Source organism: Balaenoptera physalus (assembly GCF_965194825.1).
Source record: "Balaenoptera physalus genome assembly, chromosome: 8".
Taxonomy (NCBI): domain Eukaryota; kingdom Metazoa; phylum Chordata; class Mammalia; order Artiodactyla; family Balaenopteridae; genus Balaenoptera; species Balaenoptera physalus.
In genome coordinates, this window is record NC_138887.1 from 22,190,649 (window position 1) to 22,206,073 (window position 15,425).

The 15,425-nt window shown below is 36.3% G+C and overlaps 1 protein-coding gene and 1 pseudogene across 8 annotated transcripts in view; both read right to left on the reverse strand.

Annotated features, from left to right (window-relative positions):
- The window catches only part of MAGI2 (membrane associated guanylate kinase, WW and PDZ domain containing 2), a 1,336,469-nt gene that overhangs the window by 1,222,770 nt on the left and 98,274 nt on the right, over positions 1–15,425 (reverse strand). The window lies entirely within an intron of this gene.
- The window catches only part of LOC309666274 (dihydrofolate reductase pseudogene), a 241,944-nt pseudogene continuing 226,519 nt past the window's right edge, over positions 1–15,425 (reverse strand). The window contains exon 2 of the transcript XR_014268460.1: positions 1–15,425. This exon is cut by the window's right edge and continues 35,890 nt beyond it. The product of XR_014268460.1 is annotated as a dihydrofolate reductase pseudogene (transcript).

The window sequence follows — 15,425 nt, forward strand, 5'->3', positions numbered from 1 at the left end:
ATATATATATATATATATATATACACACACACACATATACATACATATAAAATATATTTCCATTTCTACTTTGCTTTCTGTTGTCCTGTGTTTTTTCCCTTTTTATTTTATTTTATTCCTTTATTTTAATAATTTTTATCGGTTTGTTCTGTTTCCTTGCTTTATTCTTCAGTTGGAACATGACTTTGGTTTTGTTTTTAGGTTTTGTGTTTTTGATAGTTTTGATCCTAATTGTTTGATATCATTTTTGAGTTCTTCATTTGTCTGGTTGTTCTCTTGCTATTTGTTTTATTTGGTTCTGTTTCTTTTGCGTGTGTGTGTTTCTGTCTTTCTGCTTTTGTTTCTTTGATTTTGTTTTTACCATTTCTCTGGGATTTTGCCTGTCATTTCTTTTTCTTTAATATATTTTCACTTTTTTTGAATTTTATTTTATTTATTTTTTTATACAGCAGGTTATTAGTTATCCATTTTATACATATTAGTGTATACATGTCAATCCCAATCTCCCAATTTATCACACCACAACCACATGCACCACTTTCCCCCTGGGTGTCCATATGTTTGTTCTCTACGTCTGTGTCTCCATTTCTGCCCTGCAAACCAGTTCATCTATACCATTTTTCTAGGTTCCACATATATACGTTAATATATGATATTTGTTTTTCTCTTTCTGACTTAACTTCACTCTGAATGACAGGCTCTAGATCCATCCAAGTCTCTACAAATGACCCAACTTCGTTCCTTTTTATGGCTGAGTAATAGTCCATTGTATATATGTACCACACCTTCTTTATTCATTAGTCTGTCAATGGGCATTTAGTTTGCTTCAATGACCTGGCAATTGTAAATAGTGCTGCAATGAACATTGGACTGCATGTGTTTTTTTGAATTATGGTTTTCTCTGGGTATATGCCAAGTAGTGGAATAGCTGGGTCATATGGTAATTCTATTTTTAGTTTTTTAAGGAACCTCCATACTTTTCCCAATAGTGGCTGTATCACTTTACATTCCCACCAACAGTGCAAGAAGGTTCCCTTTTCTCCACAAGCTCTCCAGCATTTGCTGTCTAGATTTTCTGATGATGCCCATTCTAACTGGTGTGAGGTGATACCTCGTAGTTTCGATTTCCATTTCTCTAATAATTAGTGATGTTGAGCAGCTTTTCATGTGCTTCTTGGCCATCTGTATGTCTTCTTTGGAGAAATGTCTATTTAGGTCTTCTGCCCATTTTTGGATAGGGTTGTTTTTTTTTTTAATATTGAGTTGCATGAGTTGCTTGTATATTTTGGAGAATAATCCTTTGTCAGTTGCTTCATTTGCAAATATTTTCTCCCATTCTGAGGGTTGTCTTTTGGTCTTATTTATGGTTTCCTTTGCTGCACAAAAGCTTTTCACTTTCTTTAGGTCCCATTTGTTTACTTTTGATTTTATTTCCATTAATCTAGGAGGTGGATAAAAAGGATCTTGCTATGATTTATGTGATAGAGTGTTCTGCCTATGTTTTCCTCTAAGAGTTTTATACTGTCTGGCCTTACATTTAGGTCTTTAATTCATTTTAAGTTTATTTTTGTGGATGGTGTTAGGAAGTGTTCTAATTTCATTCTTTTACATGTAGCTGTACACTTTTCCCAGCACCACTTATTGAAGAGACTGTCTTTCCTCCATTGTATATCCTTGCCTCCTTTGTCATAGATTAGTTGACCATAGGTGCGTGGGTATATCTCTGGGCTTTCTATCTTGTTCCATTGATCTATGTTTCTCTTTTTGTGCCAGGACCATATTGTCTTGATTACTGTTGCTTTGTAGTATAGTCTGAAGTCAGGGAGTCTGATTCCTCCAGCTCCGTTTTTTTCCCTCAAGACTGCTTTGGCTATTCGGGGTCTTTTGGGTCTCCATACAGATTTTAAGATTTTTTGTTCTAGTTCTGTAAAAAATGCCATTGGTAATTGGATAGGGATCCCATTGAATCTGTAGATTGCTTTGGGTAGTATAGTCATTTTCACAATATTGATTCTTCCAATCCAAGAACATAGTATATCTCTCCATCTGTTGGTATCATCTTCAATTTCTTTCATCAGTGTCTTATAGTTTTCTGCATACAGGTCTTTTGTCTCCCTAGGTAGGTTTATTCCTAGGTATTTGATTCTTCTTGTTGCAATGGTAAATGGGAGTGTTTCCTTAATTTCTCTTTCAGAGTTTTCACCATTAGTGTATAGGAATGCAAGAGATTTCTGTGCATAAATTTTGTATCCTGCAACTTTACCAAATTCATTGATTAGCTCTAGTAGATTTCTGGAGGCATCTTTAAGATTCTCTATGTATAGTATCATGCCATCTGCAAACAGTGACAGTTTCACTTCTTTTCTAATTTGTATTCCTTTTATTTCTTTTTCTTCTCTGATTGCCATGCCTAGGACTTCCAAAACTATGTTGAATAATACTGGCGAGAGTGGGCATCCTTGTCTTCCTCCTGATATTAGAGGAAATGCTTTCAGTTTTTCACCATTGAGAATGATGTTTGCTGTCGGTTTGTCTATATAGCCTTTATTATGTTAAGGTAGGTTCCCTCTATGGTCACTTTCTGGAGAGTTTTTATCATAAATGGATGTTGAATTTTGTCAAAAGCTTTTTCTGCATCTATTGAGATGATCATATGGTTTTTATTATTCAATTTGTTAATATGGTATATCACATTCATTGATTTGTGTATATTGAAGGATCCTTGCATCCCTGGGATAAATCCCACTTGATCATGGTGTATGATCCTTTTAATGTGTTGTTGGATTCTGTTTGCTAGTACTTTGTTGAGGATTTTTGCATCTATATTCATCAGTGATATTGGTCTGTAATTTTCTTTTTTTGTAGTATCTTTGTCTGGTTTTGCTATCAGTGTGTTGGTGGCCTCACAGAATGAGTTTGGGAGTGTTCCTTCCTCTGATATATTTTGGGAAAGTCTGAGAAGGATAGGTGTTAGCTCTTCCCTAAATGTTTGATTGAATTCTCCTGTGAAGCCATCTGGTCCTGGACTTTTGTTTGTTGGAAGATTTTTAATCACAGTTTCAATTTCATTACTTGTGATTGGTCTGTTCATATTTTCTATTTCTTCCTGGTTCAGTCTTGGAAGGTTATACCTTTCTGAGAATTTGTCCATTTCTTCCAGGTTGTCCATTTTATTGGCATAGAGTTGCTTCTAGTAGTCTCTTAGGATGCTTTGTGTTTCTGCAGTGTCTGTTGTAACTTCTCCTTTTTCATTTCTGATTCTATTGATTTGAGTCTTCTCCCTCTTTTTCTTGATCAGTCTGGCTAATGGTTTATCAATTTTGTTTATCTTTTCAGTGAAGCAGCTTTTAGTTTTATTGATCTTTGCTATTGTTTTCTTTGTTTCTATTTCATTTATTTCTGCTCTGATCTTTATGATTTCTTTCCTTCTACTAACTTTGGGTTTTGAATGCTCTTCTTTCTATAGTTCCTTTAGGTGTAAGCCTAGATTATTTATTTGAGATTTTTCTTGTTTCTTGAGGTAGGCTAGTATTGCTATAAACTTCCCTCTTAGAACTGCTTTTGCTGCATCCCATAGGTGTTGGGTCGTTATGTTTTCATTGTCATTTGTCTCTAGGTATCTTTTGATTTCCTATTTGATTTCTTAAGTGATCGCTGGGTTATTTAGTAACGTATTGTTTAGCCTCGATGTGTTTGTGTTTTTTTAATTTTTTCCCTGTAATTCATTTCTAATCTCATAGCACTGTGGTCAGAAAAGGTGCTTGATATGATTTCAATTTTCTTAAATTTACTGAGGTTTGATTTGTGACCCAAATGTGATCTATCCTGGAGAATGTTCCGTGTTCACGTGAGAAGAAAGTGTAATCTGCTGTTTTGGGATGAAATGTCCTATAAATATCAATTATATCTATCTGGTCTACTGTGTCATTTAAAGCTTGTGTTTCTTTATTAGTTTTCTGTTTGGATGATCTGTCCATTGGTGTAAGTGAGGTGTTAAAGTCCCCCACTATTATTGTTCTACTGTTGATATCCTCTTTTATACCTGTTAACAGTTGCCTTATGTATTGAGGTGCTCCTATGTTGGGTGCATATACATTTATAATTGTTATATCTTCTTCTTGGATCGATCCCTTGATCATTATGTAGTATCCTTCCTTGTCTCTTGTAACATTCTTTATTTTAAAGTCTATTTTACCTGATATGAGTATTGCTACTCCAGCTTTCCTTTCATTTCCAATTGCATGGAATATCTTTTTCCATCCCCTCACTTTCAGTCTCTATGTGTCCCTAGGTCTGAAGTGGGTGTCTTGTAGACAGCATAATCATGGGTCTTGTTTTTGTATCCATTTAGTGACCCTGTATTTTCTGGTTGAAGCATTTAATCCATTCATGTTTAAGGTAATTATTGATATGTATGTTCCTGTTACCATTTTCTTAATTGTTATGGGTTCGTTTTTGTAGGTCCTTTTCTTTTCTTGCGTTTCCCCCTTAGAGAAGTTCCTTTAGCATTTGTTGTAGAGCTGGTTTGGTGGTGCTGAATTCTCTTAGCCTTTGCTTGTCTGTAAAGCTTTTGATTCCTCCATTGAATCTGAATGAGATACTTGCTGGGTAGAGTAATCTTGGTTGTAGATTCTTCCCTTTCATCACTTTAAATATGTCATGCCATTCCCTCTGGCTTGTAGAGTTTCTGCTGAGAAATCAGCTGTTAACCTTATGGGAGTTCCCCTGTATGTTATTTGTCGTTTTTCCCTTGCTGCTTTCAATAATTTTTCTTTGTCTTTAATATTTGTCAATTTCATTACTATGTGTCTCGGCATGTTTCTCCTTGTGTTTATCCTGCCTGGGACTCTCTGCACTTCCTGGACTTGGGTGGCTATTTCTTTTCCTATGTTAGGGAAGTTTTCGACTATAACCTCTTCAAATATTTTCTTGGGTCCTTTCTCTCTCTTTTCTCCTTCTGGGACCCCTATAATGCGAATGTTGTTGTGTTTAATATTGTCCCAGAGGTCTCTTACGCTGTCTTCATTTCTTTTTATTCTTTTTTCTTCATTCTGTTCCGCGGCAGTGAATTCCATCATTCTGTCTTCCAGGTCACTTTTTCGTGCTTCTGTCTCAATTATTCTGCTATTGATTCCTTCTAGTGTATTTTTCATCTCAGTTATTGTATTGTTCTTCTCTGTTTGTTTGTTCTTTAATTCTTCTAGGTGTTTGTTCTTTAATTCTTCTAAGTCTTTGTTAAACATTTCTTGCATCTTCTCGATCTTCGCCTCCATTCTTTTTCCGAGGTCCTGGATCATCTTCACTATCATTATTCTGAATTCTTTTTCTGGAAGCTTTCCTATCTCCACTTCACTTAGTTGTTTTTCTGGGGTTTTATCTTGTTACTTCATCTGGTACATAGCCCTCTGCCTTTTCACCTTGTCTACTTTTCTGTGAATGTGGTTTTTGTTCCACAGGCTGCAGGATTGTAAGGCTTCTTGCTTCTGCTGTCTGCCCTCTGCTGGATGAGGCTAGCTAAGCGGCTTGTGCAAGTTTCCTGATGGGAGGGACTGGTGGTGGGTAAAGCTGGGTGTTGCTCGGGTGGGCAGAGCTCAGTAAAACTTTAATCTGCTTGACTACTGATGGGTGGAGCTGGGTTCCCTCCCTGTTGGTTGTTTGGCATGAGGCAACCCATCACTGGAGCCTACCTGGCTCTTTGGTAGGGCTAATGATGGGCTCTGGGAGGGCTCACGCCAAGGAGTACTTCCCGGAACTTCTGCTGCCAGTGTCCTTGTCCTCACAGTGAGCCACAGCCACCCCTGCCTCTGCAGGAAACCCTCCAACATTAGCAGGTGGGTCTGGTTCAGTCTCCTATGGGGTCACTGCTCCTTCCCCTGGGTCCCGATGCGCACACTACTTTGTGTGTGACCTCCAAGAGTGGAGTCTCTCTTTCACCCAGTCCTGTTGAAGTCCTGCAATCAAATCCCGCTAGGCCTCAAAGTCTGATTCATTAGGAATTCCTCCTCCTGTTGCTGGGCCTCCAGGTTGGGAAGCCTGACGTGGGGCTCAGAACCTTCACTCCAGTGGGTGGACTTCTGTGGTATAAGTGTTCTCCAGAACCCAGCAGTCATGGGATTTGATTTTATTGTGATTGCGCCCCTCCTACCATCTTACTGTGGTTTCTCCTTTGTCTTTGGATGTGGGGTATCTTTTTTGTTGAGTTCCAGTGTCTTCCTGTTGATGACTGTTCAGCAGTTAGTTGTGATTCTGGTGCTCTCGCAAGAGGGAGTGAGTGCACGTCCTTCTACTCCAACATCTTGAACCTATCTCCTCCTTTAATATATTTTCTATTTTATTTTTTTATATTTCTATTCTTACGCTGCTTTTCTGTTGTTCTGACTTCTTTCCCCTTTCTCTTTTTTCTTCTTTCTGTTTTTATATCATTTTTGTAAGTTTGTTTTGTTTCTTTGCTTCATTCTTCACTTGGCAATCTGCTTTGGTTTTGTTTTTTGCTTTTGTGTCTTTGTCATTTTTCTTTATAATTGTTTCATTTCGTTCTTGGGTTCTTTTGTTTGTCTGGTTGTTCTTTTGCGTTTTATTTTATTTGGTTCTGTTTTTGTTTCTTGTGTGTGTGTGTGTTTCTCCTTGTTTCTATTTTTGTTTGTTTGATTTTACTTTTACCATTTGTCTGGGGTTTTGATACTCTATTTTTTTTTAATCTCCTTTATTTCTGGGTCGAGTGACTTGCCAGTTCTTGGTTCCTGAACCGGAAGTGAGGCCCAAGGCTCTGGAGTGGGAGCACCAAGTCCAGGACGCTGGACCACTAGAGAATTCCTGGCCCCAGGAAAGATTAATTGCTGAGAGTTCTCACGGAGGCCTGTATCTGAATCCAAGACCTGGCTCCACCCAACTGCCAGCAGCTCCCAGAGCTGGACACCTCACACCAAAAAACAAACAAGACAGGAATACAAACCCATGCATCAGCACATAGACTAACTAAAGTCATACTAAGCTCACAGATGCCTCAAAACACACCACCTAACACGGCCCTGCTCATCAGAGTGAAAAGACTCAGCTCCACACACCAGAATGCAGGCACCAGTCCCTCCCATCAGGAAGCCTACACAACGCACTGGACCAACGTCACAACCAGGGGCAGAGAACAGAAACAAGAGGAACTACGACCCTGCAGCCTAGGGAAAGGAGACCTCAAATTCTCTAAATTAGACAAAATGAGAAGACAGAGAAATATATTTCAGGCAAAGAAGCAAGATAAAAACCCACAAGACCAAATAAATGAAGAGGAAATGGGCAAACTACCTGAAAAAGAATTCAGAGTAATGACAGTAAAGATGATCCAAAATATCAGATATAAAATGGAGAAAATACAAGAAACATTTAACAAGCACCTAGAAGAACTAAAGAGCAAACAAACAGTAAGAAACAACACAATAACTGAAATTAAACTTACTCTAGAAGAATAAATAGCAGAATAACTGAGGCAGAAGAACGGATAACTGAGCAGGAAGATATAATGGTGGAAATAACTGGTGGAGCAGAAAAAAGAATGAAAACAATGGAGGACAGTCTCAGAGACTTCTGGGACAATATTAAGCGCACCAACATTCGAATTATACACGTCCTAGAAGAAGAAAATAGAAAGTGTCTGAGAAAATATTTGAAGAGGTTATAGTCATAAGCTTATCCAACATGGGAAAGGAAGTACTCAATCAAGTCCAGGAAGTGCATAGAGTCCCATTCAGGAAAAACCCAAGGAGAAACATGCCAACACGCATATTAATCAAACTAACAAAAATTAAACACAAAGAAAAAATATTAAAAGCAGCAAGGGAAAAGCAACAAATAACATACAAGGGAGTACCCATAAGGTCAACACCTGATCTTTCAGCAGAAACTCTGAAAGCCAGAAGGGAGTGGCAAGATATATTTAAATTGATGAAAGGGAAACACCTACAAGCAAGATTACTCTACCCAGCAAGGATCTCATTCAGATTCGATGGAGAAATCAAAAGCTTTACAGACAAGCAAAAGTTAAGAGAATTCAGCACCACCAAACCAGCTGTACAAGAATTGCTAAAGGAACTTCTCTAGGCAGGAAACACAAGAGAAGGAAAACACCTACAATAACAAACACAAAACAATTAAGAAAATGTTAATAGGAACATACATATCAATAATTACCTTAAATGCGAATGGATTAAATGCTTCAACCAAAAAACACAAACTGGCTGAATGGATACAAAAACAAGACCAATATATATGCTGTTGACAAGAGACCCACTTCAGACCTAGGGACACATACAGACTGAAAGTGAGGGGATGGAAAAAGATATTCCATGCAAATGGAAATCAAAAGAAAGCTGGAATAGCAATTCTCATATCAGACAAAATAGACTTTAAAATAAAGACTATTACAAGAGACAAAGAAGGACACTACATAATGATCAAGGGATCGATCCAAGAAGATATAACAATTGTAAACATTTATGCACCCAACACAGGAGCACCTCAGTACATTAAGCAAATGCTAACAGCCATAAAAGGGGAAATCGACAGTAACACAATCATAGTAGGGACTTCAAACCTCACTTTCACCAATGGACAGATCAACCAAAGTGAAAATAACTAAGGAAACACAAGCTTTAAATGATACACTAAACAAGATGGACTTAATAGATATTTATAGGACATTCCATTCAAAAACTACAGAATACACTTTCTTCTCATGTGCACACGGAACATTCTCCAGGAGAGATCACATCTTGGGGTCACAAATCAAGCCTTGGTAAAGTTAAGAAAATTGAAATCACATCAAGTATCTTTTCTGACCACTATGCTATGAGACTAGGTATCAATTACAGGAAAAAAACTGTAAAAAATACAAACACATGGAGGCTAAACAATGCACTACCAAACAACTAAGAGATCACTGAAGAAATCAAAGAGGAAATTTAAAAATACCTAGAAACAAATGACAATGAAAACACAATGACCCAAAACCAATGGGATGCAGCAAAAGCAGTTCTAAGAGGGAAGTTTATAACAGTACAACCCTACCTCAAGAAACAAGAAAAATCTCAAATCAACAACCTAACCTTACACCTAAAGCAATTAAAGAAAGAAGAAGAAGAACAACAACAACAAAAAAACCCCAAAGTTAGCAGAAGGAAAGTAATCATAAAGATCAGATCAGAAATAAATGAAAAAGAAATGAAGGAAACAATAGCAAACATCAATAAAACTAAAATCTGGTTCTTTGAGAAGATAAACAAAATTGATAAACCATAAGCCAGACTCATCAGGCAATAAGGGAGAAGACTCATGTCAACAGAATAAGAAATGAAAAATGAGAAGTAACAACTGACACTGCAGAAATAAAAAGGATCATAAGAGACTACTACAAGCAACTATATGCCAATAAAATGGACTACCGGAAAGAAATGGAAAAATTCTTAGAAAAGTACAACCTTCCAAGACTGAACGAGGATAAAACAGAAAATATGAACAGAGCAATCACAAGCACTGTAATTGAAACTGTGATTAAAATCTTCCAACAAACAAAAGCCCAGGGCCAGATGGCTTCACAGGTGAAGTCTATCGAACATTTAGAGAAGAGCTAACATCTATCGTTCTAAAACTCTTCCAAAATATAGCAGAGAGAGGAACACTCCCAAACTCATTCTACGAGGGCACCATCACACTGATACCAATACCAGACAAAGATGTCTCAAAAAAGAAAATTACAGGCCAATATCACTGATGAAGATAGATGCAAAAATCCTCAACAAAATACTAGCAAACAGAATCCAACAGCACATTTAAATGATCATACACGATGACCAAGTGGGGTTTATCCCAGGGATGCAAGGATTCTTCAATATATGCAAATCAATCAATGTGATACACCATATTAACAAAGTGAAGGATAAAAATCGTATGATAATCTCAATAGATGGACAAAAAGCTTTTGACAAAATTCAACACCCATTAATGATAACAACTCTCCAGAAAGTGGGCAGAGAGGGAAGCTACCTCAGTATCATAAAAGCCATATACAACAAACCCACAGCCAACATCATCCTCAATGGTGAAAAACTGAAACCATTTCCTCTAAGATCAGGGACAAGACACGGGTGCCCACTCTCACCACTATTATTCAACATAGTTTTGGAAGTTTTAGCCATGGCAATCAGAAAAGAAAAAGAAATAAAAGGAATCAAAATTGTAGAAGAAGAAGTAAAACTGTCACTGTAGATGATATAATACTACATAGAAAATCCTAAAGATGCCACCAGAAAACTACTAGAGTTAATCAATGAATTTGGTAAAGTAGCAGGATACAAAATTAACGCACGGAAATCTCTTGCATTCCTATACAGTAACAACAAAAAATCAGAAAGAGAAATTAAGGAAACACTCCCATTTACCATTGAAACAAAAAGAATAAAATACCTAGGAATAAACCTACCTAAGGAGACAAAAGACTTGTATGCAAAAAACTATAATACACTGATGAAAGAAATCAAAGACGATACAAACAGATAGAGAGATATACTATGTTCCTGGATTGGAAGAATCAACATTGTGAAAATGACTATACTAACCAAAGCAATCTACAGATTCAATGCAATCCCTATCAAACTACCAATGGCATTTTTCACAGAACTAGAACAAAATATTTCACAATTTGTATGGAAACACAAAAGACCCCCAAATAGCCAAAGCACTCCTGAGAAAGAAAAACGGAGCTGGAAGAATCAGGCTTCCTGTCTTCAGACTATACTACAAAGCTACAGTAATCAAAACAGTATGGTACTGGCACAAAAACAGAAATATAGAGCAATGGAACAGGATAGAAAGCCCAAAGATAAACTCACGCACATATGGTCACCTTCTCTTTGATAAAGGAGGCAAGAATATACAATGGAGAAAAGACAGCCTTTTCAATAATTGGTGATGGGAAAACTGGACAGCTACATGTAAAAGAATGAAATTAGAACACTTCTTAACACCATACGCAAACCTAAACTCAAAATGGAAAAAAGACCTAAATGTAAGACCAGACACTATAAAACTCTTCGAGGAAAACATAGGCAGAACACTCTATGACATAAATCACAGCAAGATCCTTTTTGACCACCTCCTAGATTAATGGAAATAAAATCAAAAATAAACAAATGGGACCTAATGAAACTTAAAAGCTTTTGCACAGCAAAGGAAATCATAAATAAGACAAAAAGACAACCCTCAGAATGGGAGTAAATATTTGCAAACGAAGCAACTGACAAAGGATTAATCTCCAAAATATACAAGCAACTCATGCAATTCAATATGAAAAAAAAAACAAAGAACACAATCCAAAAATGGGCAGAAGACCTAAATAGACATTTCTCCAAAGAAGACATACCGATTGCCAACAAACACATGAAAAGATGCTCAACATCACTAATCATTAGAGAAATGCAAATCAAAACCACAGTGAGGTATCACCTCACACCAGTCAGAATGGCCATCATCAAAAAATCTACTAACAGTAAATGCTGGAGAGGGTGTGGAGAAAAGGGAACCCTCCTGCACTGTTGCTGGGAATGTAAACTGAGAGAGCCACTATGGAGAACAGTATGGAAGTTCCTTAAAAAACTAAAAATAGAACTACAATATGACCCAGCAATCCCACTACTGGGCATATACCCTGAGAAAACCATAATTCAAAATGAGACATGTACCACAGTGTTCACTGCAGCACTATTTACAATAGCCAGGACATGGAAGCAACCTAAGTGTCCATCAACAGATGAATGGATAAAGAAGATGTGGCACATATATACAATTGAATATTACTCAGCCATAAAAAGAAACGAAATTGAGTCATTTGCAGTTCGGTGGATGGACCTAGAGTCTGTCATACAGAGTGAAGTAAGTCAGAAGGAGAAAAACAAATACCGTATGCTATACATATATATGTAATCTAAAAAAAAAATGGTTCTGACGTATCTAGGGGCAGGATAGGAATAAAGCAGACACAGAGAATTGACTTGAGGACACGGGGAGGGGGAAGGGTAAGCTGGGACAAAGTGAAAGAGTAGCACTGACATATATACACTACCAAATGTAAAACAGATAGCTAGTGGGAAGCAGCTGCATCACACAGGGAGATTAGCTCGGTGCTGTGTGACCACCTAGAGGGGTGGGATAGGGAGGGTGGGAGGTAGATGCAAGAGGAAGCGGATATGGGGATATATGTATATGTATAGCTGATTCACTTTGTTATATAGAAGACACTAACACAGCATTGTAAAGCAATTATACTCCAAAAAAGATGTTAAAAAAAAAAAAGAGACATGTACCACAATGTTCATTGCAGCACTATTTACAATAGCCAGGACATGGAAACATCCTAAATGTCCATCGACAGATGAATGGATAAAGAAAATGTGGCACATATATAGAATGGCATATTACTCAGCCCTAAAAAGGAATGAAATTCAGTTATTTGTAATGAAGTGGATGAACATAGAGTCTGTCATACAGAGTGAAGTAAGTCAGCAAGAGAAAAACAAATACTGTATGTTAACGCATATATATGGAATCTAAAAAAACGGTACTGATGAACCTAGTGGCAGGGCAGGAATAAAGATGCAGACGTAGAGAATGGATTTGAGGTCACAGGGTGGAAAGGGGAAGCTGGGATGAAGTGAGAGAGTAGCACTGACATATGTTCACTACCAAATGTAAAATGGATGGCTACTGCATAGCACAGGGAGATCAGCTCGATGCCTTGTGATAACCTAGAGGGGTAGGATAGGGAGGGTGGGAGGGAGGCTCAAGAGGGACAGGATATGGGGATATATGTATACATATAACTGATTCACTGTGTTGTACAGCAGAAACTAACATTGTAAAGCGATTATACTCCAATAAAGATGTAAAAGAAAATATTAATGCATACCTGATTAGATGACCCTTTCCATCCCTATTCTGTATTACATCTTACTGATATCTGTGTTCATTAACAGTTATCAACACCCTTCACTTGACCAGGCAATATTCCATTCCTTTCTTCTTTTATATTAATGATACATTATACTACACATGGCTTCCCAGCCCATAGATTTCCATGTAGGTAATACATCGTCTTGATGTACAGGTACACTCCTCTGCCCATTTTACTTCTTTCAGACAAACTGAATTCTTATCAATCGTCTGCACAGACCCAACGGGTTTTCCTTTGGAGGCTTATATAGCTTGACTTCTAAACCACATTTAGGTCATAAAATAAGCTGCATTATTGCCCTGTATTTTTCTACAGTTCCATATTAATCAGGTTGTTGTCTCATAAAGTCTATATCTATGAAACTACTCTATTGAGAAATTTGTTTTGTTTATTTGTTTTATATGCATACTTTTGGATCCTTGTAGCCTTCCAAGCTTCAGTATCTCTTCCTCAAAAAACCTAATTTTAAAAGTTTAAAATACTTTTACAATTATAATTTCACTCCACTTTTCAGCAGTTCATTGCTGCTATTAGGAATATACCAATATTTCCAAGTTCCCCATAATTGCCACACCTATTCGATGTTCAGGAGGCACCACTTAATAAAAATCATTTTGAGTAAGATTAGTTACACTGTGGGACTTTCAAGGGTAGTCTTAAGAACTTGGTGTCAGAAGGTAACTCATTCACTGAGCCTTTCCAGATCATAAAAACTGAATCTGTGATAGGAATTCTGTTTTCTTAACTTTATGGAAATTAAGAAAAGTCCTTTTATTCTTACAAATGGGAGTGTCTTTTCTCCTTTTTGAAAAACTAAGGTTGCAAGTAGAATTTAGGACCATTGAAATGTTTTCCATTTTAAATATAAATCTTTTTAAACAAGGGAAAGTGCACTTGGGAATCATGTAATATAGGCACAGATTATTAAATAATGTATATTATTTCCCTGAGTTAATAAACAAGAGTCTTAAAACATACTCAAATCCATTTAAATTATTGATGTAGGCATAAAGGTGATTTTGTTGGATGTTTAATTAATTTCATAACCAGAGTCATTTTGAAAACATTTTCACATTATATAAAAATACAAAAGACAATAAAGTTAAAATATACCATCAATTAATTTAAAATAATAATAACACTTTCAGCTCATGCAGAAGAAAATAATTGGCTTAAAAAAGTAACAGCGAGTCAATATGATCATCTAAGAATTTTAAAGTAATCAACTATTTTTTTTTAATTTTATGATAATATACTATGAGTAAACAATGAAATAGATTCGCTATCCAATTACTCATCTATCATCCATTTCATCCATATATAATCTAGTAAACACTTTCGAGAGTCAGCTATGACACTGGACAGAAGAAAGGACTTGAAGTTAGGAGACCTGAATTCACACTCTGGTTCTGCCACTTACTTCTTATGTAACTTTAGTGCTTCATTGCCTTATCCATAAAACAGAGCTAATATTACCAACCTCAGTGGAGTGTGAATATTGCATAAGAAAATGTATATCTAAGTGTCTAGCACAATACTTATATACTGATAAATGTCAGTGGACATGGTTAAGAATCACATGATAGAAAAATGGTCATTTCAGTTCCCAACAGGCTGAAAAATCTCATTTTGAATTTTAATTATGTTAAAGTTAGAACTTATTCATATATCGTCTCTCACAATTTCTTACATAGAATAATGCTTTCAAATGCAATTTTTATTGTTGTCAAATGTTTCACTAATTGACATCAAAGTTGGCATTATGTACTTCTTTTGTATCTCCTTGAGCATTTAGTTCATTGTTATGGTATACCAAGGTGTTCAATAAATTCTATAAGATATCTAGGAAAATATATAAAAATCAAAATAGAATGGAAAAATATAAGATTAGGGTTTGAAATGAATTGTCATGAAATTTAAAAAGAGAGGAGAATTTTAATGTCTTTCTTGAAACTTATATGTCTTTAGCTAGTTTCTTAATGGGAAAATCATAGTACCTCTGTTGCTTGAATGAGAAAAACAACCCCAGGTATTGGGGTGTAATTTAAAGGAGAATCAGAAACAAAAAAAATTAAAAGAAAGAGTATAAAATTACAATAATTTTACAGGATAGTTTTTCTCCCCTGACTTTCTGATCCACAAGAATTTTTGAGACATTTCTTTAACTTAATCACCTAATCACAAAAACAAAATGAAAACATTGTTCTCAAAATGAAAGCTACTCTCTAAAATTAGCTACCTGAATCTTTGGCCAGTTTTGAGCTCCATTTACCTATCTCAGCCGGGGATTGAAGATTTCTAAGAAAAGTACTCCACAAATAAGGAAGTTTAGAGTGAGTTAATTTAAAATTTGAGACATTTCCTGATGTCACAGCTCTTTACATTCCATTCTACAAGGTATAGCTCTTACACAACAATGTGTTGCATGGAC